The sequence below is a fragment of the Microtus oregoni genome, unplaced genomic scaffold (genome assembly GCF_018167655.1).
Source record: "Microtus oregoni isolate MIOR12 unplaced genomic scaffold, Mior012 000023F_ref0000262, whole genome shotgun sequence".
NCBI lineage: Eukaryota > Metazoa > Chordata > Mammalia > Rodentia > Cricetidae > Microtus > Microtus oregoni.
The window spans coordinates 18,951,087-18,973,572 of NW_024543082.1; positions in this window are offsets into that span (position 1 = coordinate 18,951,087).

The window sequence follows — 22,486 nt, forward strand, 5'->3', positions numbered from 1 at the left end:
TAAATATTTAAGTCCTTGTAAGGCAAAAATTAGAAGTTTAATCTTCACTGATATTCAACACCTTGGAAATTACATTTTAATACATATTTATGAATGACTTTATTTTGTCAAATAATTTGTACACTAACCCCTTTTTTTCTTCTTTCAGCTCCTTGCCAGGTATAGTGTAGGCATACCACATAAGATTACTTGGTTAAATTCCTTTCTCCAGTTGTCATCCCCTAATTAAAGCCACAGAACTGGCCACAAGACAAAGATGAACAGTTCTTTCTGTGTCATTTTATTTCAATCCATACCTGAATATCTTGACACTAGAAAGTGTTTAAATAAAAGTTTTAAATATTTAAATTGCTATAAAATAGTAATTAGAAGTTGTATCATCATATGTCAACATCTTTCTCAACATTTTTTAAAAAGTTTCATTCCATACTAATCAATTATTTCACTTTTATGGGTACCTTTATTTTTGTCAAATACTTTGCACAGTAGTCCTTCTTTCCTTCTTCCAACCCCTTGCCAGGTAGGCATAATGCATGACCTGACTTGATTAAACTCCTTTTTCCAGATGTCATCTATTGGGGGGATATTCAATCACCTTTAAACCTGAAGTTTGCAATTGCATTAATTAAATAAAATTAACTATGGTTCAAGAGACTGAATTAGCAACTAGTTGACAGAAAGTAATCATAGAGCATCCGAGGGCATTCAGGAGAGATAAAGAGACACAGGAAAGTAGTAGGGAGGGATCTGGAGTGGCACAGCTTTTTGTTTTGTTTTGTTTTGTTTCAGAAAAACTCGGGTTTTTGGAGACACCAGCAAGGAGAAGTCGTTTAGTTGTGACTCTGAGCTAGCAGGTTTTCAAAACAGCCTTTAAATCTTGAGTCTTATTTATAAATAGAATGGTAGAGATTTAGTTAAAGCTACCTTTAGTGGCAGTGAGAGACAAGTGCCCACAGGAACAGAATTTTTGCCAGACTGCCACCCTAGTGGCTGCTGATGGAGATGCAGGCTGGTAACTGCTAAGTAACAATTGTTGGCTGAAATAGCAGTTGATTAAGGTGCAGACACAGGGCCGAAATTTAAACTACATTTAATGTGTGGCAAGATCACGTGGACAGAGAAGTCATGCCAGCTGGATCTGCTGCAGTTGCTGTCTGGGCCTCTCTGAATGAGCACTCGCCATTGCCAGGACTCTGGGAAAGGAGGCTCCTGCTTGGGAATTGTGAGAGGGACTTGAGTTCACAGGTCAACATCACACACAAACAGTGAGAAGTCAGCAGCTTTGGTGAGATACCTGGGAAGTCCTTTAAAGCAGAGTTAACTAATATTAAAAAGAAAAGTATTTCCAATGTTCAAAATGGAGAATATCACAATGAAGGGCACTAGGACCCTGTATAGTCTTATCATGAATGGTTTGAAAATGGAAAATATAAATGAAGAGATAAACTTTTTAGCAGGAATGGGCCTAATATTGATTGCAGTTACTATCAATTTAGTAATTAGTATTTTATCCTTAAAAAAGTAGTTGTTTGATGATTTGATTGATAAGATATAAGCCTTAGAAAACCTTATTATTGATAAGATGCAAGCTTTAGACAGATGTACCAATGAATACGAAAAAATTAGCTGATAGGATATGAGTCTTAGAATGACTTACTATTGAAAAGATAAAAGTTTTTAAAACTCTACTATTGAAAAAAGAAAACACACAGACAGAGGAATTTAGAGAAGAATCTACTTCTCCATTGCACTATGAAACTGAAAAGGAGTGGCCTAAAGTTATTAGACTTTAATTTAACCTGTTACCATACAAGAATAGTCACCAGATGATAGGTACCCCAACATTGGAATTTTGTAGAAATGTTAGATTTAAGGAAGAGATTTATGGAAGCTGTCATTTCATATGGTATGCATTTACTTTTTGCAAAACAGATGTTAAATTCATACAAAACTAGAAACAGAATTATTCCATAAGACTAGAAATTTTAATTAAAAAGTATTGCAAGCTAGTCCTAAATTACAATGCAGAACATGGTGGAGAGAATAAGCTAAGGTCACAGAACAATGAGGGAGGGATAGAGGAAATGAGATTTCCCAAGATAAGATTCTCAGTGAGAGTCAGTATGCTAATTTGCAAAGACAGTCTATATTAGATGGTAACATCTTGGTTCCATGCTATATAGCAGCTTTGAATGCTTGAGACAGGGTTGAAGAATTTGGAAAAAGGGTTGATTCATTTACTAAAATTATATGAGACCCAAAAAAAGCCTTCATTGTGTCTTTTTTTAAAAGACTGACATCAGCTGCAAATAGAATGATATCAGATCCAGATGTTAAACAAATATTAATTGAATATTTGGCTTTTGTGTTAATTCATAATGCAAAAGGGTGATTAAGCTTTTAAAGGCAAGATCAGCTCCCCTAGATGAATGAATCCAAAATCCAGCTGATATTGGATATCATGTTATGATGATATTTAGATAGGAGAGGTGATTTCTAACAATTTTAAGAAAAATTATAAGCTCATATAATTTAATTGTGGTAAAGTAGGGATTGTAAGCAAGGTGTTCCTAGAAATAAGGTTATTTCAAGAGATAATCCAAACAGAAGGCCTCAGCCTTCTGGAGTATGCATAATGCATAACAAAGGCTAGAATTGAACTACTCCACAGGCCAGCTCCACAAAGGTCAGGTAAAGAAACCCTTTGCCATCAAAAATGCCTTAGGGAAACCTCTTGTAGGCACAATGTCAAATTTGGTTCAATCATTCCCAGTCAGAATTGGAGAAATCACTTCACAGAGCAATTAAAAGACTTAATACCTATTGCTAAAACCTATACTGCTCTGGATGGCAGAACAGTTTCAGGAAGACCAAAAAGCAAGTATTTTGGCAAACTTCTCTAATGAACAAAGACTAAAGCTAAAAATACAAATTAAATAGCATTGAAATGGATGGTTTGGGAGACATGGTGCAGATATAACAATGATTCCACCAAAATCTTGGCATCCAAATTGGCCTCTTCAGGTAAATGTTCAACTTCTAGGAACTGGAACTTTACCTCATGCAAAACAAAGCACAAGATGGGTTTAGTGTATAGGGCTAGAAGGACAGATAGGAAAATTAAAACCATATGTGGTTACCATAGCAATGAATTTAAGGTGGCGTAATTTGTAGCAACAATGAAAAACACATGTTAACATTCCTCTCCAATCTCAGAAACAAAAGCTTCTGAGAAATATTAGAAGGTATTATCAAAAAGAGCCACTGATTGTGCAGGTTGTACGTAAACAGGGCATACCAACTGCTGATCTTTCCTACCAACAGCCCAACCTTTAAAATGGTTAAATGACAAACCTGTGTGGGTGGAACAATAGCCTTTGACATCAGAAAAATTACAGACATTAGAACAGTTGGTGTACAGGAATAGTTAATTGCTCAGCTTACTGAAGAATTGACTAGTCATTGGAATTCTCCTATATTTTTAATTAAAAAGAAATCTGAAAAATGTAAAACGTTAACAGATTTAAGAGCCATAAATAAGGTGATTCAGCCAGTGGGCTCTTTACAACCTGGAATTCCCTTGCCCTCATTATTAACTAAGGGTGGTCTATTATGCTGATTGATTAAAAGAGCTACTTTTTCACTATACCTTTACAAGAAAAGAATAAAGATAAAATTGCCTTCACAAATCTGTTAAAATATACCATTGAAAGATTCTTCCACAGGGAATGTTAAAGAGCCTCACTTATGGGATGTACTCACTCATAATTTGTTTCTAGCCATAAATAAAGGACATTGAGCCTATAATTTGTGATCCTAGAGAAGCTAAAAAAGAAGGTGAACCCAAGGATATCCTCTTGGATACTGGAAGTAAACAAGATTGCCGGGCAAAAATTGGGAACTTGGGGGTGGGGTGGGATGGGGAAAAGGAGAAATGGAGGAAAAAAGTGAGAAGGGAAGGATGGGGAAAGCTTGGGGGAATGGGATGGTTGGGATAAGGGAAGGGTGGATATGGGAGCAGGGAAGTATATATCTTAATTAAGGGAGCCATCTTAGGGTTGGCAAGAGACTTGACTCTACAGGGGCTCACAGGTGTCCAGGGAGATGTCCCCAGCTAGTTCCTTGGGCAGATGAGGAGGGGGAACCTGAAATGGCCCTATCCTATAACCATACTGATGAATATCTTGCATATCACCATAGAAACTTCATCTGGCAATGGATGGAAATAGAGACAGAGACCCACATTGGAGCACCTGACTGAGCTCCCAAGGTCCAAATGAGGAGCGGAAGGAGGGAGAAGATGAGCAAGGAAGTCAGGACCATGAGGGGTGCACCCACTTACTGAGACAGTGGGGCTGATCCATTGGGAGCTCACCAAGGCCAGCTGGACTGGGAATGAAAATGCATGGGATAAAATCGAACTCTCTGAACATGTCGGATAAAGAGGACTGACTGAGAAGCCAAGGACAATGGCACTGGGTTTTGATCCTACTGCATGTACTGGCTTTGTGGGAGCCTAGCCTGTTTGGATGCTCACCTTCCTAGACCTGGATGGAGGGGGAGGACCTTGGACTTCCCACAGGGCAGGGAACCCTGACTGCTCTTTGGACTAGAGAGGGAGGGGGAGAAGGGAGCGGGAAGGGGAGAGGAGTGGGGGAAAGGGGAGGAAAATGGGAGGAGGGGAGGAGGCAGAAATTTTTTCAATAAAAAATATAAAAAAATACATGTTCTATACAATATGAATTTTTAAATAATAAAGGTAACATTCATCAAAAGAGATACTGGTAAATCTATTAGGAATAGTTGTTGCCTGTCCCCTTAAGTTTCAATCTCTCTCCTCTCTACTTTACCAGCCTATTCTAGTTTACTTATGTGCATACATGGGATATATGTGCTTTCTCGTTTTTTGGTTTTTGCCATTTGTTACCAATTAGTTGGCTTTATTTTCACCTTTCCATATATTGTAAGCACATTTTGCATCACTAAATGTTCATCTAAAGTTGAACTTTAGAAATCGTTTTTCAAAGAGCTTTCTATTATATATTTACTAACGTAGATTTTAAAAAAACTTTATAATTTAATATCTTATTGTTATCTCTTTAAATATATATATTTAAATATATACATATGTTTCTTACCAAAATTTACAATTTGGTTTTACTCTTAACATTCCTCCTTGGAGTTGTGTTTGCTGGGTCACAAGGGGAAGTGTGTTTGAAGAATGCAGCTGTAAGCAGCCAAATGTTTGAGAATAGTCACACTAATTTTACTTAGCTTATGAGGGCACAAGTAGAAAACAAAAGATAATGTTTTCACTCAAGTATTTGATATTTAATCAATTAAACTATAATTTGTTATTGGTTATTTGGTTTGGTTTTGTATTTTGGGACATGGTTTCTCTGTGTAACCTTGGCTGTCCTCTGTAGCCCAGGCTGGCCTGTCTCTATCTCCCAAGTGCTGGCATTAAAGCAGGACCACCATTGCTCCTGCAAATTTTAATTCATTATATTTAATATTTCTTTATATGTTAGACTACCATTTGTACCTAGTTATAACAAATATTTGCCTTAATGTATTAAGTAGATGTCATCTTTTGTTGTTGTTTTTGTTGTGTTGTTCTTTACTGTTGATTTTCAGTTTGGTAGAAAATCCCTTGTAGTTTAACTGCAATGTGTTACACTGACTAAACTCATGAGACTTTAAACTTAGTATTTTAATAATATTCTATGTCTTACCTGCTATTGAATAAACTGTACACCTTGAGCAACCAAATACATACATATATATATATATAATATTTTGAACAACAGCCATTAGAACTAATTTGTAAACAGTTTCTTCAATCTATAATTTGCCTTTCCATGAATAAATCTTATTGGCTGATACAGACACAGATACTTTGGATAAAAACGTTTGATGAAGAAAATTTTGCCTTGTTGGGGATTACAAAATGCTCCTGAAAAAATTCAAAGAAAAGAATCCATTAATCATTTAGTATATAAGATAAGTTTACAGAAAATTCAACCACAAAAAATACAAATCAGGAGAGATCAATTGCAAACTCCATTTTTTTTTGAAATTTTGAAATTATTTTCAAAAATTGCTGGGAGATATTAACTGGCTGTGCCCCACAATTAGATTAAGAATTCAAGAGCTAAGAATTTTTTTCAAATTTTATGAGGTAATAAGGTCTTAAACAGTCCAATAAAACTATCAGTTGAGGCTGAAAGAGAATTGGCTCTGAATAAAAGATAAAAATACAGGGTACATATTTGCAACAGTTAGATCCAGAGCTGGATTGTTTTCTGGTTATTTTACTTTCTACTTATTCTCCTACTGGAATTCTTATGCAGAGAGAAGATAATATTTTAGAATTGATATATTTGCCACAAAAATAGGGTAAAAATTAAAAACCTATGAAGAAAAGTTTTCTGGATTAATTCCGAAAGGAAAATTGAGACTGTCAATTAGCAAGAATAGACAGACCCAGAAGAAATTGGGGTACCTTTTACCATTGTTCAGTTGCCTCATTGTAGGAAGAAAATGAACATTGGAAAGAGCTTGCAATAATTTCTTGGGAGAGATTAGCAACAAATATCCTCAAAACAAATGACTTCAGCTTATAAGAAGCACTAATTGGATACTGCCTCTTATAATAAAGATAACAATAATTTTTGGAACCTCTAAATACTGTTGATACAAATAAATCAGGAAAGATGGGATTTAAGTCAGGAAAATTAAGTTAAGTAGCTCAAAACCTTTATGTTTTAGTTCAGAAATCAGAATTATATGTTATTCATGGTATTATTAGATTTTCCAGAACCTAACTTAGTTACTGATTCTCAATATACCAAAAGAGTTGTTTTGCAAATTAAAACGGCTGAGCTAATTCCTGATGATTCGGATTTAAAAAAAAAAAAACTTTGTTAATACATTCAGAATTTATTGAAGAACAATAAATTTATAAGGTTTATCACTTTGAATGCCAACAATTTGTCATATCATCTTGCTTTTTTTGGAAACCCAGTCAAGTAAAATACCAGTTCTTTTCTCTCAACCTTTATTCCCAGTATCATACAACACACAGTAAATAAGTATATTATTATTATTATCATATATTCTGCTTTTATTAAGTTGTTACTAAGTATATATATATATATATTATGGTTTACAAAATGAATACAAGTTAAAGAGGCCAAAATAGGGTTCAAGAAGTAAGCAGTGGAGACTGTATTGCTAAGACAAGGAACCAGACCTGGTTCAGGATAAAGCTGCTGGCGCTGTTAGAGTTATGATTGGCAAGAAAATCAGCTTAACTGCAAGGGGAAAGACAAAATGTGGATCAAGAGCAGGAAATGCCAGGTCCAGGTACAAGTTCAGTTTCAGATGAGTAAATAGATAGGCAATCAAGCAGGCTGTGTCAATGGTAGGGGAATAAGCAGAGCCAACGTTCCAAGAATAGTGAGGAGTCCTCTTAGTCCTTGATGCATACATACCCCAGGTGTCAGATAACAGATTAGTGTGGGGCCACACCATCACAGTGCTAGGTTTGCATCTCTGTAAAGTTCATACTTTTTCCTTGGTTTAACATGTTCAATAAATTCTTGGGTTTGGTTTCTCTAATATGGTTTTAATTGCTCATGTGTTCACGTCTCAGTTCCAGAATTAACTTTGTTATTTATTCAATTACAACAAGTAATCCGAAATGGAAATAATCCTTTGTATATAATGCATATCAGATCCCATACAGGTCTACCAGGTCCTCTAACACAATATAATAATAAAATTGATCAGCTATAGGTAGGAAATATGCTAGAAGTCTAAGAATTTCATAAGAAATTGCATGTGAACAACAGAAGTTTAAAGAAAGATCTTTCTATCATTTGGAAATAATCCAAAGAAATTATAAGGATGTGTCCTACTTGTTCTTTGTACAATCAAACTTTATTACCTACCTGCTGAAAATAACCCAAAGTGTACTCAAATAAATGATATTTGGCAAACGGATCTGTTTTACTATTCAGAATTTGGGAAATTAAAATATGTGCACCATAACATACACTTATAGTATTTCAATTACCAACTAATTTAAGTTCTTAAAAGACTGATTCTGAAATTACACACTTATTAGAAGTCATGACAATTATGGGAATACATGTACTAATTAAGACTGACAAAACTCCAGCAAATGTCAATAGTAAAATGATATAATTTTTTACATATTACAGCATCAAGCATATTACAGGTATACCACACAATTCTACAAGATAAGCAGCTATAGAAAGATCTAATCCCACATAAGAAGATATGCTTAACAAACAGAAAGGGGTAGTAAAGACCCCTAGAGCTAGATTAAACACTACTTTATTGGCTTTTAAAATTTTTAAATGCTATTGAACAAGGAGCAACAGCTATGGAAAGATATTGGTTAATAAAAAAAATAGCTGCTGAATTAAATCAGCTTGTATGTATGTTGACCTCAAGATGGAAATCAGGATGTCTTATGATTGCTTTTGTTTCTACAGGAGAAGAAATGATATGGATACCATCGAGATTGATATAGATTTTATTCCAACAGGAGACACCTCTTAATTAATTACTTTTTGTTTTTGTTTTTTGAGACAGTGTTTTCCTATGTACTTTGGAACTTATCCTGGTCACTCTGTAGCCCAAGCTACATAGAGATCTGTATGCTTCTGTCTGCTGAGTCTTGGGATGAAAGGCATGCACCACCACTACCTGGCGACACCTCTGATTTATAGAACAGCTTGGTCATTCAATCAAAAATAACTTCTAAGACTAATAAATGCCTTCATTTGGTCAAATAAGAAAATAATAATTCTGCTATTTATTTAATAATATATATTATATGTTAATAATATATAAAGTAATAAGTTAAAATATATGTTTAAAACTTATGTCATGATATTAATGGTCATATAGAATACTAACTAATTCTAGAAATAGGCTTCATCTAGCTTCATGTACATGATTTCAGGCTGAGTCCGAATCAGGTAACTATGAATTAAGTTTGTGTACCCTGGAATACTTAATAGATTGCGGCTCTTTAAGCTCTCTGAGATCTGCTGCATAGGACTTTTCAAATGTTTAAGTTTTCTGCAGTGAACTATGACCAATCCTAATAATGACACTTGAAATCTCCCAAAAGATGATGAGACCCCACAATGATAATTCCACCTGGATTATGGTAACACCATTAAGCTAACAAATATCACACAAAAATTGAATTTGAAATACAAATTGCTCAGGCCAATTTCAAGGCGGTTAGTTGAGATTGTCCAGGCTGACAGATTACCCAGCTGAGATTTCAAGTAAGTCCTACACTTTCTCATAATCCAGAAACTAAAAAAAAAAAAAAGAGAAAAAGAAAAAGAAAAAAATGCAACTAGCTCTCCTAGGACTTAACCATTATTCTGATATTCTCTGGGCCTCCTAAAGATTCCATTGTCCAGAGACAACAAGAAGAAATGTTAGAGTATGACATCCACATTCCCAAGAGGTGGGGTAGTCACTCAGTGAATTTTGAATGTCTGTCATCATTTAGGGGGATTGGTTGCAAATTTTTATAGGTAATGGTAAGTGAGCAAAGAAAGCAAGGGAGATTGGATTTAAGGATCTCTTTCAAAATTAAAAGAGTGGAAAGGATATGATAAAGGATATGGAAAGAATAGAACTAAATGATAGATTATAGAATCCACTTTAAAAAGCATCTATTAATATGAAATATTTTACATTTGTATAAATTTTTGTATATTGTCACAAATTTAAGGTTATTTCTGTTAGAACACACTTTCTATATATGTTTCCATTCTTGTATAAGATACTTTTTGTATTGATACAAATTTAAGGTTATTTTCTTATACTGTACATATGTTTCTACTCTTGTTTAAGGTATAGTATTATGCATATCATTTAAAAATTTAATGTATAATTAAGAAATATATGGCAGTAGTTAGTCATCTATAATAATCAAACATGTAGTTATATTAAGTATGTTTTCAAGATTAAATGGAGATATATTTTAAACATTTCAGAGACCTAAAAAATATGGCATTTAAGATGTTTCAATAACCTAAGGATTTTTGTGACAATAAGACATGTCTGATCCTAGAGGACCAATATACTTCATAAAAGAATGATGGACTTCAAAGAACCTCCACATTAAGGTTGCTATTGTTGAGACAAGGTTGACCATTGGCCAAGAAACTGCCCTTGCCTTGACTGCTGAGAGTACGCTGTCTAAATTGGATGAGCAGGACATAAAAGGTGACTGCTAAACTTTGCCAATAAAGGTAACACAGTCCTTCAAAATTCCTGCTTCACAGAAAAGTTTGTCAGATATTATAGACCTGTACTCCAAAGATAGATGCCCCAAAGTTGGAGAGAAACCTTGGGTGACTGTCCAGGCAGGCAACTACTTCTGTCATTTTTATAGTTTTGGAAGTTATTTGCACTGCACTTCCTATTTATTCAGACAATATTAAACACTTCTCAGGTCTCTGATGAAGTTGAGGATGAGATAGTTAGAATTACAGTTTTCCCTGTTACCAGATTTAGAAAAGAAACTCACAAAAGAGGTAAAAGTTATATAAGGTTGAGAAACATAAAAGCTTAAAATATTTATGTTAGAAAATGTTTTGAGGTCTAAGAAGATTATTTTGGGTCGGTAATGCAAGTTAAGATAGAAAGTGATTTAGGAACAAACTTCGAACTCCCCACAATAAGATAGATAATAGAGTAGCTTTTCTGAATTTGCCAAATACAGTGGACTGAGAATTTTGAACATAGTCCTCATTTCATAATTGCTCCTATTGTATATGGTCTTAGTGTATTAGAGTTAAAAAAACCTTTGTTTTTATTTAGACAAAAAGGAGGAAGTGATGGGGACTATTTGATTACACTGTGAACCACAAGTTTGAACTTGCATTGATTAAGTAAAATTAACCATGAGTCAGGAGACTGAGTTAGCAACTAGTTGACAGAAAGTAATCATGGATCATCAAAGGTCATCCATGAAAGATAGAGAGACATAGGAAGTAAAGGGGATGGAGTGGCAACAGAGACCAAAGAGCAAAATCTGATCCAACAAAGACAAATCCATAAATAAGCACCTAGATCTATAATCACCCCAAACAAAGCTGCCTGGATGCCAAACTAAGATCACAATCAGTAACAGCCAGGACAATATGTCAACACTAGAGATTCGCTATCCTACCATAGAGGGCCCTGAATATTTGAATATATGTGAAGCACAAGAAAAATATCTCAAAACTAACTAACTATATGAAGAAGATAGAGGAGTAAATGAATAAATTACTTAACGAAATCCAGGAAAAGACAAGCAATGGAAGGAAATTAACAAACCCCTTGAAGAAAGTTAAAACACAAACACACAAGCAGTCAGAGTAAATGAATAAATGTGTTAAAGAAAGACAAGAGAAAATAAACAGTTGATAGATATGAATAAAATTGTTTAAGTACTGAAAATAGAAATTAAAGCAATAAAGAGACCCAAACTGAGGGAATTCAGCAAATTTAAAGTTTAGAAATTCAAAAAGAAAGTACAGAGGCAAGTTTCACCAACAGAATGTAAGAGATTGAAGAGAGGATCTCAGGCACTGAAGACAGAATAGGAGAAATAGTTCCATTGGTCAAAGAAAATGTTAAATCTAAAAAATTCTTGTAAATAGAACAGCCAGTTGTAAAATGAAATGATTTAAGCTGATGGAGTTTTACCTTGAGGTAGTGTGAAAAGCTTTCTACTATTTTTTAAGTTCCCAGCCTATTTTTCTAAGAACCAATTATTCTAATTTATTAACCCTCTGATATTACTAGTAGTCCCTTTTTCTAACTAATTGTTAAAGACATCTGTTTTCTTGCAATTAGTGACATTCTCTGTAATCCCCTCTGAAACATATTTCATGATGGCTGCCTAGTTACCTATTGACATTAGAACCCACTCCCCCTCTTAGGGTCTCTGTTGACTGGCCCACTGGTCGGAGCAAGATCATAAAAATTCCTTTGTTCAGACCTCATGCTTGGTGCCCATACTATGAAAAAGTAATTCAGAAACCGGCCTTTGGCCACAGCCTAACAAACACCATCTCTGGCTGTGGTCTCAGCTAGCTGATAACTTCTGTGCCTCACAGAGGTTTTTTTTTTTTTTTTTTAGTTTGCTTCTGGTTTTCTTGGAATAAAGTTTGTTTCTGGGTTATTAGGCTTTGGTGGTCTGTCCCCATCTTTCCGAGAGCCCCCTGGACCCAACAACAACAACAAAAAAAGGCATCCTACTGAATTCAAGAAGAAGATCTTCACCAACCCCACATAAGACAGAGGACTGACCTCCAAAATATACAAAGAACTCAAGAAATTAGAAATCAAAATATCAAATAATTCAATTAAAATGAGGTACCGGCCTAAGCATGGAATTCTCAACAGATGAATTACAAATGGCTGAAAGACACTTAAGGAATTCTTCAACATCCTTAGCCATCAGGGAAATACAAATCAAAATGACTTTGAGATACCATCTTTTACCTGTCAGAATGACTAAGATCAAAAACACCAATAATAGCTTTTGCTGGACAGGATGCAGAGTAAGGGGAACACTCCTCCTTTGCTGATGGGAACAGAAACTTGTACAACCACTCTGGAAATCAGTATGGCAGTTTCTCAGAAAATTGGGAATCAACCTACTTACCACAAGACCCAGCAATACCCTTCTTGGGCATATACACAAAAAATGTTCAACCATAATGTGGAGGCCAAAAAATGCAGGCCCATTTCCACCTTTTCTTCTGGTCAGAGTTTGGAAACTGACAGACATAATCACACCTCTTAACTCTTTTGAAATTAAGACCATGCCATCCTGATAGGTGGTCAGAATATACAAATGTACTTCTAGCCCTTCTTGTGTAACTATGAGGTCACCTAGGGAGGGGCAATCTTCAGCTTATGTGAACTAGAGCACCTTAGTTACCTAGAGGACAGAATGCTAATGTTTTGATGTCTCAGAGTGATAAAACCATTGACTGTGTGAGTTATCCTTTTTATCATATTAATAAAGTCTTTTGTTACCTTCTCCCCAAGTTTATACTGTTTATAAAAGCTGTGGAAAATAAATATACAGGTGAAATTCAGAATTTAGTCACTGGAATGCCCTCCAAATACTTTCTATGTTTTCTTTCATACTATTTTTATGAATTCATATTCTTTACTTATATTTCTTCAATTCTCATGCCCCTATGGTGGTAATAAGTAATTTTGTCAAGGCCGGTTCTTGACACTGAAGAGTCCAAAAATAAGAAAATAAAAATGTAGATTCCAAAAATAAAAATGTAGAAATAAAAAATATAAAGTTATAAGTCTAGGAGAATCAGAACAGATTATCAGCAGCTTTCTCAGTGGATCACAGATCAATCATTCACAGGAGCTATTTTCTCCCATGCCTGGGAAACCTCCATCAGCTTAGGCCATTTTACAATTGGCTGTTTTATTTACAAGGCCAGAGCGTCTCCCTGCAAATTGAGAATAGGGTCCTGACCATCCCTGATAAATGACAGGTGTGAACTGAGTTAGCCTTTAGGAGACAGAGATACTGATCTCTGGGTTCTGTTAGCCTGCAACAAAGGTACATGCCTGTAATCCCATGAGTCAGAAGGTTGAGGCAGGAGGATTATCATAATCAAAAGTTAGCCTGAAGAATGGTTTCATTTCCTATAATCCTCAGAATGTCACACTTACCAGGCACCAAAATCGTGACAGAGATGAGTAACCCGAAGACTGATGTCCTCCCCACAGCGTTCATCTGGAGTGGTTTCTAGTTAAACACAAATCACCATGAGCTCTGGATGGACTCAGTGAATCTGTCCTTTGAAATCAATGTTGTTTGTACTCAGTTCAGCAGATTAAGAGTGACTTTCCTTCCTTATTTGGACAATTTTTATCTTCATCTCCATTCTACAAGCTATTGGATGATTAAGCTTGCACAGGAAAAAAATGACAGCAATGTTTGCTGAGTGATAAAGAAAGAAACCAAAACTTAATTCATTTTTCTCATGATATTAAAACATTAAGACATATTTTATGACAATTTGCCTTGTAATGCAATTTTAAAGAATAAATCATATACTGGAAAATGAGCAAATATTGTGTGTACAGCTGATGACCCATACATCTACATGAACTTAGACAAAGATTTGCAAAATTCCCACACTGAGGTGCTAACATTTGTCCAATTCAAAGTTCCTAATATGCTCTTCCTTGGTTTTCCTTTTCGAGAAGCAAGCACAGTTCTGACATCTCTCACCATTTGCCTATTGTGTTAGTTACTGAGCTCACACAAATGAAATGCTTGACTGAGTTCATCCCTTCACACTGGTTTGGACTTACCAAAGAATATATCATCATTTATTCATCAGTTTCTCTGTGAATTTGAGGTGCTTTATTTGGTGACTAACATATAAAGATTCTTTGAGAATTCTTGATATGCACATACCTCCTTGTCTCTAGGACACCCAATTTTTGGATATATACTTACAAATAAAGGTGATGCATCATAGGATATGTGTGACTTTAAACAAATACTTCCTTGTGTCAAGGGCTAACTTGCCTGCCTGCCCCCACCTTTATATTTCAAAATCATGTCCCAATACCTGAGAATGTTACCTCATTTTTAAATAAAGTCATTTCTTCTATAATTAGTTAAAATGAAACTATATAGTGTTGTTCAATAGGTTAGTCCCTAGTCCAGTGTAACTGGCATCCATTTGAAAAGGAGAATGGGCATAACCATGAAAACAGAATACATTCATGGCATTGTCAGAGGTGTGTTTCTTCTACAAATTAAGAACCAACAAAGGCGCCAGCAGCCCGCAGAAGATAGAAAGCAGGGAAGGACTAGATCCTTCCTGTATTAGAAAATTTAGAGTCCTGTGATGACAAACCAGAGCACAAACACATTTGAAGAGCTGAAAGTCTCTTACGGCTCCAAGAAGAAATTTGCTATGCAGGATCACAAAGGCCTTGTGCCCAACAATAGGGCAACAAGCTGAATTTGTAGGAATGGTTCATGTGGGAAAAGAAAGGCGGAGGGGTGGGGATAGGCCTACAATGTTGTTTAGTATGAATAACGTTACAAGATCCTGGGCATGGTTGTCTGTATTTCCCACTTTAATTAAAAATAGATTCTTTTCTCATACAGTATACCTGATTTCAGGTTCTCTTCCCTCTACTCCTCCCAGTTCCTCCCCACCTTGGCTCCCAACCAGATCCACTCCCTTTCTGTCTTCATTAGAAAAGAACAAGCTTCTGAGATATGACCGTAAGACACAACAAAATTATAATAAGATGAAACAAAAACCCTGACACTGAGGCTAAACAAGGAAATCAATAAAAGGAAGAGTCCTACGAGAAGGCACAAGAACTAGAGACCTGTTTATTCACATGCTCAGGAGTCCTGTGAAACAATAAACTGAAAGCTATAATATAAACACAGAAGACCTGGTGCAGACCCCTGTAGCCTTGGGCTTGCTGCTTTAGTCTCTGTAAGGTCATGTGAGACTGCTTAGTTGGATTAGAGGGCCTTGCTCTCCTTGTTTCCTCTATTCCCTTTGGCTCTCTCACTCTTTCCATCTTCTCTTCAGCAGAGCTCCCAGAGCACTGAGGGGGAGACATTCCATTTACAGCTGTATGTTCCAAGGTATTTCTCTCCGTCTGTCTCTCTGTATGTGTATGTATGTGGGTGGGGTCTGTGTGTCTGTATCTTTCTATTTCTCTATCTCTATCTCTATCTCTGCCTCTCTCTCTCTCTCTCTCTCTCTCTCTCTCTGTGTGTGTGTGTGTGTGTGTGTGTGTGTGTGTGCGCGCGCGCATATGTGTGTGTCTACTGGCTGTGGGTTTTCTGCATTTTTTCCATCTGCTGCAGAAAGAAGCTTCTCTGTGGAAAGACACTTAAAAGAAATCCCACACTAGCTCAAAATTGAGAAATAGATGGTTATTTATTTAGGGGTAAACTCACAAATCAGAATCCTCTGCTTGAATGGCGAACAGAAACCAAATCCAGCAACCAGAAAGAGTGGCCAGAGAAGAGGTCGGACTCAAGCTCTACATCAGCATATATAGTTTAGGAGGCCACACCCCAGTGGGTGGGTAACCACTAACTGTAAGACTTCCTACAGCACTTCTCTGATGATGGCTTAACAAAGCACTCGTCTATGAGTATAACAGAATATCATTAGGAGTCATTTCATTGTTATTTTACTTTTTTACACCAATGGTATTTGGTTTTATCCTATGTATCTGGGCAAGTTAGTTTCCGGTTCTTGGTCACCCAAGTAATGTTAGGTATTAATTCCACCTCCTGGAGTGGGCATTAAGTCAAATCAGACATTGGTTGGTTACTCCCACAAGCTTTGTGCCACTATTGCCCTAGCATATTTTGCAGGCAAGACAGATTGTAGATAAAAGGTTTTGTGGTGGCTGGACTGGTGCTTAAATTTCTCTTTTGGTAACCTGCAATTAACTTCATATACCAGACACTAGATTGTAGGGGTGATAGTTCTATGTAGGCACTAGGTTGGATTCTTCATATTCAGTGAGTTACCTGAGTGTTTCCTCAGCAACGGGTCCTTGCTGTCAGTTTGTGGAGAGCAGCCTATTGTTTTAGCAACATCCCACATTGTTTGGGGATTTATAAAGGGCCCTTTAGGCCAACAATTAAATTGAACATAACCCAATTCCACTACTGGAAGCTTAATTTAGTTACAAGAGATGACCAGTTGGGACTCCGTCTCCCTCATTATTTGGAGACTTCATTAGGATCACCTTAATATATTTTAGGAAGCTTCCATGATATGGGGTTTCCATAACACCCTGTAGTAATAAGGGTGGCGGGGCTGCGTCCCCAGCACTCCGGCTGCCCACATGACTAGCTTATGCTCCGAAATAACAACACACAAACTGTATTCATTTAAACACTGCTTGGCCCTTTAGCTCTAGCCCTTACTGGCTAATTCTGATATCCCGATCGACCCATCTCTAATAATCTGTGAGCACCGGTCTTACCGGGAAGATTCTACGTCCATCCTGGGTCAGAGCTGAATGGCGTCTTCCCGGGAGAGCAGAGCATGGCGTCTCTCTGAGGCATCTGCTCCCGAGAGGAGAGCTGTGGAATCTGAGCTCACTTCCTCTTCCTCCCAGCATTCTGTTCTGTTTACTCCACCCACCTATGTTCTAAGCTATGAGCCCAAGCAGTTTTCAGACAAAATTTGTTTTGTTGGTTCCTTTCCCACACCCCTCTTCCTCATCCTCCCTTTTGCCCTTTCACCCGCAGTGGGCTCCTTTCCACTCTCATGTCACATGTGACCCCTCCACATTCTCAATACTTCCTGTTCCCTTCTCATAGTCTCCTTTCTCTACACACTCACAGCCATGCCCCCTTAAATACAAACATATAAACATTAAAAGTTAGTTGTTTTTTTTGTCTAAGGTACCTAATTTAACATACCACTCTTCAGATCCATATTCAAGCAAATTTCATTTGTCTTTGTAGTTGTATAAAATTTCATTGTGTATTACATTTATCTGTTGATGTACATCAACATTCCATTCTTTGTTATTGTGAATAATGCAGCAATAGACACGGATATGCAGGTATCTTTTTGCTGTGATATTGTACCCTGTGGACATACGCCCAGAAGTGGTATAGCTGGGTCATATGGTAGCTCTGCTTCCATAGTAAGCACACCAGTTTATGCTCTCACCAGCATTGAAGAAAGGTTCCTCTTTCCCACATTCACGTCAGCATTTGTAATTTGTTTATTTGATCTCAGCCATTCTGGGCATGGATGAAATGAAGCCTCAAGGTGGTTTAGATTTGTATTTCTAACAGATATAAATGAAAGACAATTCTGCAAAGTAGAACTCTTGAGCCTGCTTCGAGTTCAATGGTCACTAGCCCGTCAGGAGGGGAGTGGTAGGTAAGTGAGTTAAGATGCCAACCCCTCCCTTCCCGAATTCCAGCAGCTCTCCTCTCATTGCTTATACTGAGCCCCAGAGTTCTGATAATGTGTACTGGGGGCAACTTATTTGTTGCCGATGGAGGGATCGAGCTTCTGGCCTGACTCTACCTTTTTTGCTGGTGTGACCCAACAGATTTGCTCCAAAAAGGTTTAGGGCCATTTCTACACCACAGTTCCTGACAATGATCTGCATTCTCTAGACCCTCAAAGCCCTGCTTTCCTCAGTAGCTAAACTGTGCTGTTTATATTGAAGATAGATAAACCACCTACTACATGGAAGATGTGTTCGTTTTCAAGGTGACAACCATTTGCCACATATGCCTTTGCCTTCTTTTTGAATATGTCAGGTTCTCTGGTCTCTGCCTTCCTTCACAGACAGCTTGCACCACCATCCCCCACTGCTCTGGACAGCCCTCTGACCCTTCCTCACCAGCTTCTCTAAAGTGCACATTCAACACTTGGTTCCCACATGGATTTCCTGTTCAGGCTGAGGTTATAACAAATATTTCAACCACAAAATACAAGCATTTAATGTAAGGGCATTAATTTCATGAGCAAAAAGACCACATATATATGTATAAAGCAGATATCGGTTAGCACCTCGTGATGGCTTGAGGTTGTTAGACTCAGCTTAGTTTAGAATACACTGCCCTTTGTTCATCTCTCACCTGAGCCACATGCAAATTTGTTCAAATGCTGCAAGTTCTATGTCTTCCTAACCTCTGACAAAAAAATAATGTTTAACCTATTAATGCCTCTAAATGGTTTTGATGACAAGTTAGAATTTGGTTCTAATGGGGTTTGGTCTATTTTGTTTCTCCCATTCAGAATGAGTACTAGCCCCATTGACTCTCCATTGTCTCATCTCACTGTTTAAATAAGTAGTATCACAAGGAGAAACAAACACTGTGGACCAAAGTGAGCACCAATAAGATTTGCTATATCTACCTGAAGATCTATAACAAAAACTACAAAACTAAAATGATAGATAGATAGATAGATAGATAGATAGATAGATAGATGATAGACAGACAGATGGATAAAAATTGAAGGTTCGATATTCAAGAGCCTGTATTGCTTTCACAAAGAGACTTGAGTTTGATTCCCAGGAACCACATCAGGTATTTTTCAACCATTTGCAGCTCCAATGCTATGGTATCTGACAGTCTCTTGTGGCTTCTGCAGGTACCTGAACAAACATGGTGCACAGACACACAGATGCAGGCAAAATATACATACACAAAAAATAAAACTAAAATAAAATAATGTCTTATCTTTAGTGATACAAGGTCAATGGACACTGTGTCAAGGTGAAAACACAGTAGTACAAATGTACGTTGACTTACTTCTTGAATATGGATCACTATTATTTTTAATTTTTAGAGAATTCCTTTAGTATCATTGTGCCTGATAAAGTTATCTTTTTCTTTTAAAAAATACATATTAACAGGAGAAATTATTCCGCAATCAGAAAATTGCAGTGCTCTTGCAGAAGACCTGAATTCAGTTCTCAGCACCCGTGTCAGGCAGCTCACAACATCCCATTACTCCAGCCCCAGAAGATCTAAAGCCCTCTTCTGGCCTCCAAGGGCAATAGCATTCATGTGCACAAACACACACACACACACACACACACACACACAAACACACACCTATACATAGTTAAAATTTTTCAAGAAAACTTAGTGGACAGTACGTCAGACATTAAAATAAGTGTTTTATGTAGATATCTCTTTCTATTTAACATGGTTCTATTGAATTTGTTGAGTATCTTACATATTCTGGTAGGGCCAAAAATTACTGCTAAAATGAAGTTCTTTAGAAAGGCAAAGGGAAAGAAAGCAGTTGTATTTTAGCTTTAAGTTCATGGTAAAATGAAGTAGAAAGTGCAAAGCATTTCTAATACTTTGCCCTCCTCACAAGCACAGACTCCCCCACCATCAGCTTTCCTTACTCATGGGAAGACAGATGTAAGTTGTGGAACTAGGAGAATCAACTCATATACAGAATCCCAAGCCTTATTCTAGTATGCACAGACAGAAAACCCATATTAAAACCTCAGTCTCAATTGTTGGTGACCAGCCTCCACAAAAAATACCTCTTGCCAGAGTAGGGTCATAGGGATCAGAAAAATAGTAATCAAAGATGCAAATAAAAATAATAAAACAGAAAACATAGGAGTCAGGATGTGTAGCCCTGGTTAAAAATAACAATATATAGCAACCTCCAAACTCTCTGACCATCAGACAAGGTGGAAATAGGCTCACATTACTAGGCCTTCACATAATCTTAGTGATAAAGCAACAATTTTTTAAATGACACAACTTCTTAGCATGAGCAGCAAATGTCTTAATCAAAGGACAGGCATGAGACCTTGAGCAGACTTGAGAAGCTAGACATGAGATAATAATAAAATTACACCTGTATTTTGATACCCATGTCTCATTATAGTCAGAGTGAAGGTCCCTGTTCCTCCAATTGCTCCATAATCTAAGGCTCCTGGACATTTCCCACACATGTGTGCTGGCAAAGTCTCTGAATCTTCAAAAGACTTCTGCTTCACTCTTATGTCTTTTATATTGTGGTTCTGACACTTCCCCCTCTGTGGGTTTTTCTCAAGGGACACAGTATCTGAAAGGTACCATCCCTCTGCTCCATCAGGATTCAGGAGAGACAACTGTCATCTTGCCCAGTGAATATGTCACTTACTTCATAAATATTCATAAAACTTCCTTAACACTCAAAATATGGGACTCGGGATGCTTCTACGCTCATCTTCTCTCTTTGAAGTGCTTAATAAGGGTTTGCTAAATTAACTTCTGCATAACTATCTGTGTCTCTTCATTGAATTCTTGCCTTCACAGAGGCAATAACCAGGAGCCCCCATAATCCCACTAGTGTGGTATTTTGTTGTAACTGATGCATCTACCCTGATGCTTTATCATTCAAAGTCTCTAACTCAGACTGGTCTTCACTCAGGGTTGCATGGGCTTAAGATGCTTTTAGTCTCAAATTCAGAAATGGCTTAAGTTTCTTGCTCTTGGGAATATACCCAAGATATGCCATATCATACAACAAAAGTATATGCTCAACTATGTTCATAGAAGCATTGTTTGTAATAGCCAGAACCTGGAAGCAACCTAGATGCCCTTCAATGGAAGAATGGATGAAGAAAGTATGGAATATATACATATTAGAGGACTACTCAGCAGTAAAAAACAAGGACTTCTTGAATTTTGCATGCAAATCGATGGAAATAGAAAACACTATCCTGAGTGAGGTAAGCCAGACCCAAAAAGAGGAACAAGGGATGTACTCACTCATAATTGGCTTCTAGCCATTAATAAAGGACATTGAGCCTATAATTAGTGCTCCTAGAGAAGCTAAATAAGAAGGAGAACCCAAAGAAAAACATATAGGCATCCTCCTGAATATTAACCTTCATCAGGCGATGAAAAGAGACAGAGACAGAGACCCACATTGGAGCACCGGACAGAAATCTCAAGGTCCACATCAGGAGCAGTAGGAGAGAGAGCACGAGCAAGGAACTCAGGACCGCGAGGGGTGCACCCACACACTGAGACAATGGGGATGTTCTATCGGGCACTCACCAAGGCCAGCTGGCCTGGATCTGAAAAAGCATGGGATAAAACCAGACTTGCTGAACATAGCGGACAATGAGGAATACTGAGAACTCAAGAACAATGGCAATGGGTTTTTGATCCTATTGCACTTACTGGCTTTGTGGGAGCCTAGGCAGTTTGGATGCTCACCTTACTAGACCTGGATGGAGGTGGGAGGTCCTTGGACTTCCCACAGGGCAGGGAACCCTGATTGCTCTTTGGGCTGACGAGGGAGGGGGACTTGATTGGGGAGAGGGAGGGAAATGGGAGGCGGTGGCGAAGAAGAGACAGAAATCTTAAATAAATAAATAATAAATAAATAAATAAAATAGAGGAACAATAAATGTGATAATTATTATTTAAAAACCAACTTTTAGGTGAAAATATTTTGTATTTTATATGTGTGTGTGTGTTGCCTGCATGTACGTTTTGGTACCACATTCATATGCAGTACCCATGTAGGGCAGAAGATGGTGTTGGATTCCCCTGTAATGGGAGTTACAGACAGTTGTGAGCTGTTACATTGGTTCTGGGAATAGAACTCAGGTCCTCTGAAAATGCAGATAGTGTTCTTTATCACTGAGATATTTTACCAGCTACAATGAAAGCATTTTTAATTCTTTTTTTCTCCCGTGTAAAATTTAAACCTACCTGTATTTATGGAAAATCATTCATCTAATACTAACAGTTTATGAGACCAAAAATATATTGAAGCACTTATGTTTTTATGTATTGCTTGAAGTTCATGTAAAAAGCATGCCTCATTTTCATAAAAATAAATTGACACTTAAAAAAAGAAAATTAAATGCCTAAAGAACCACT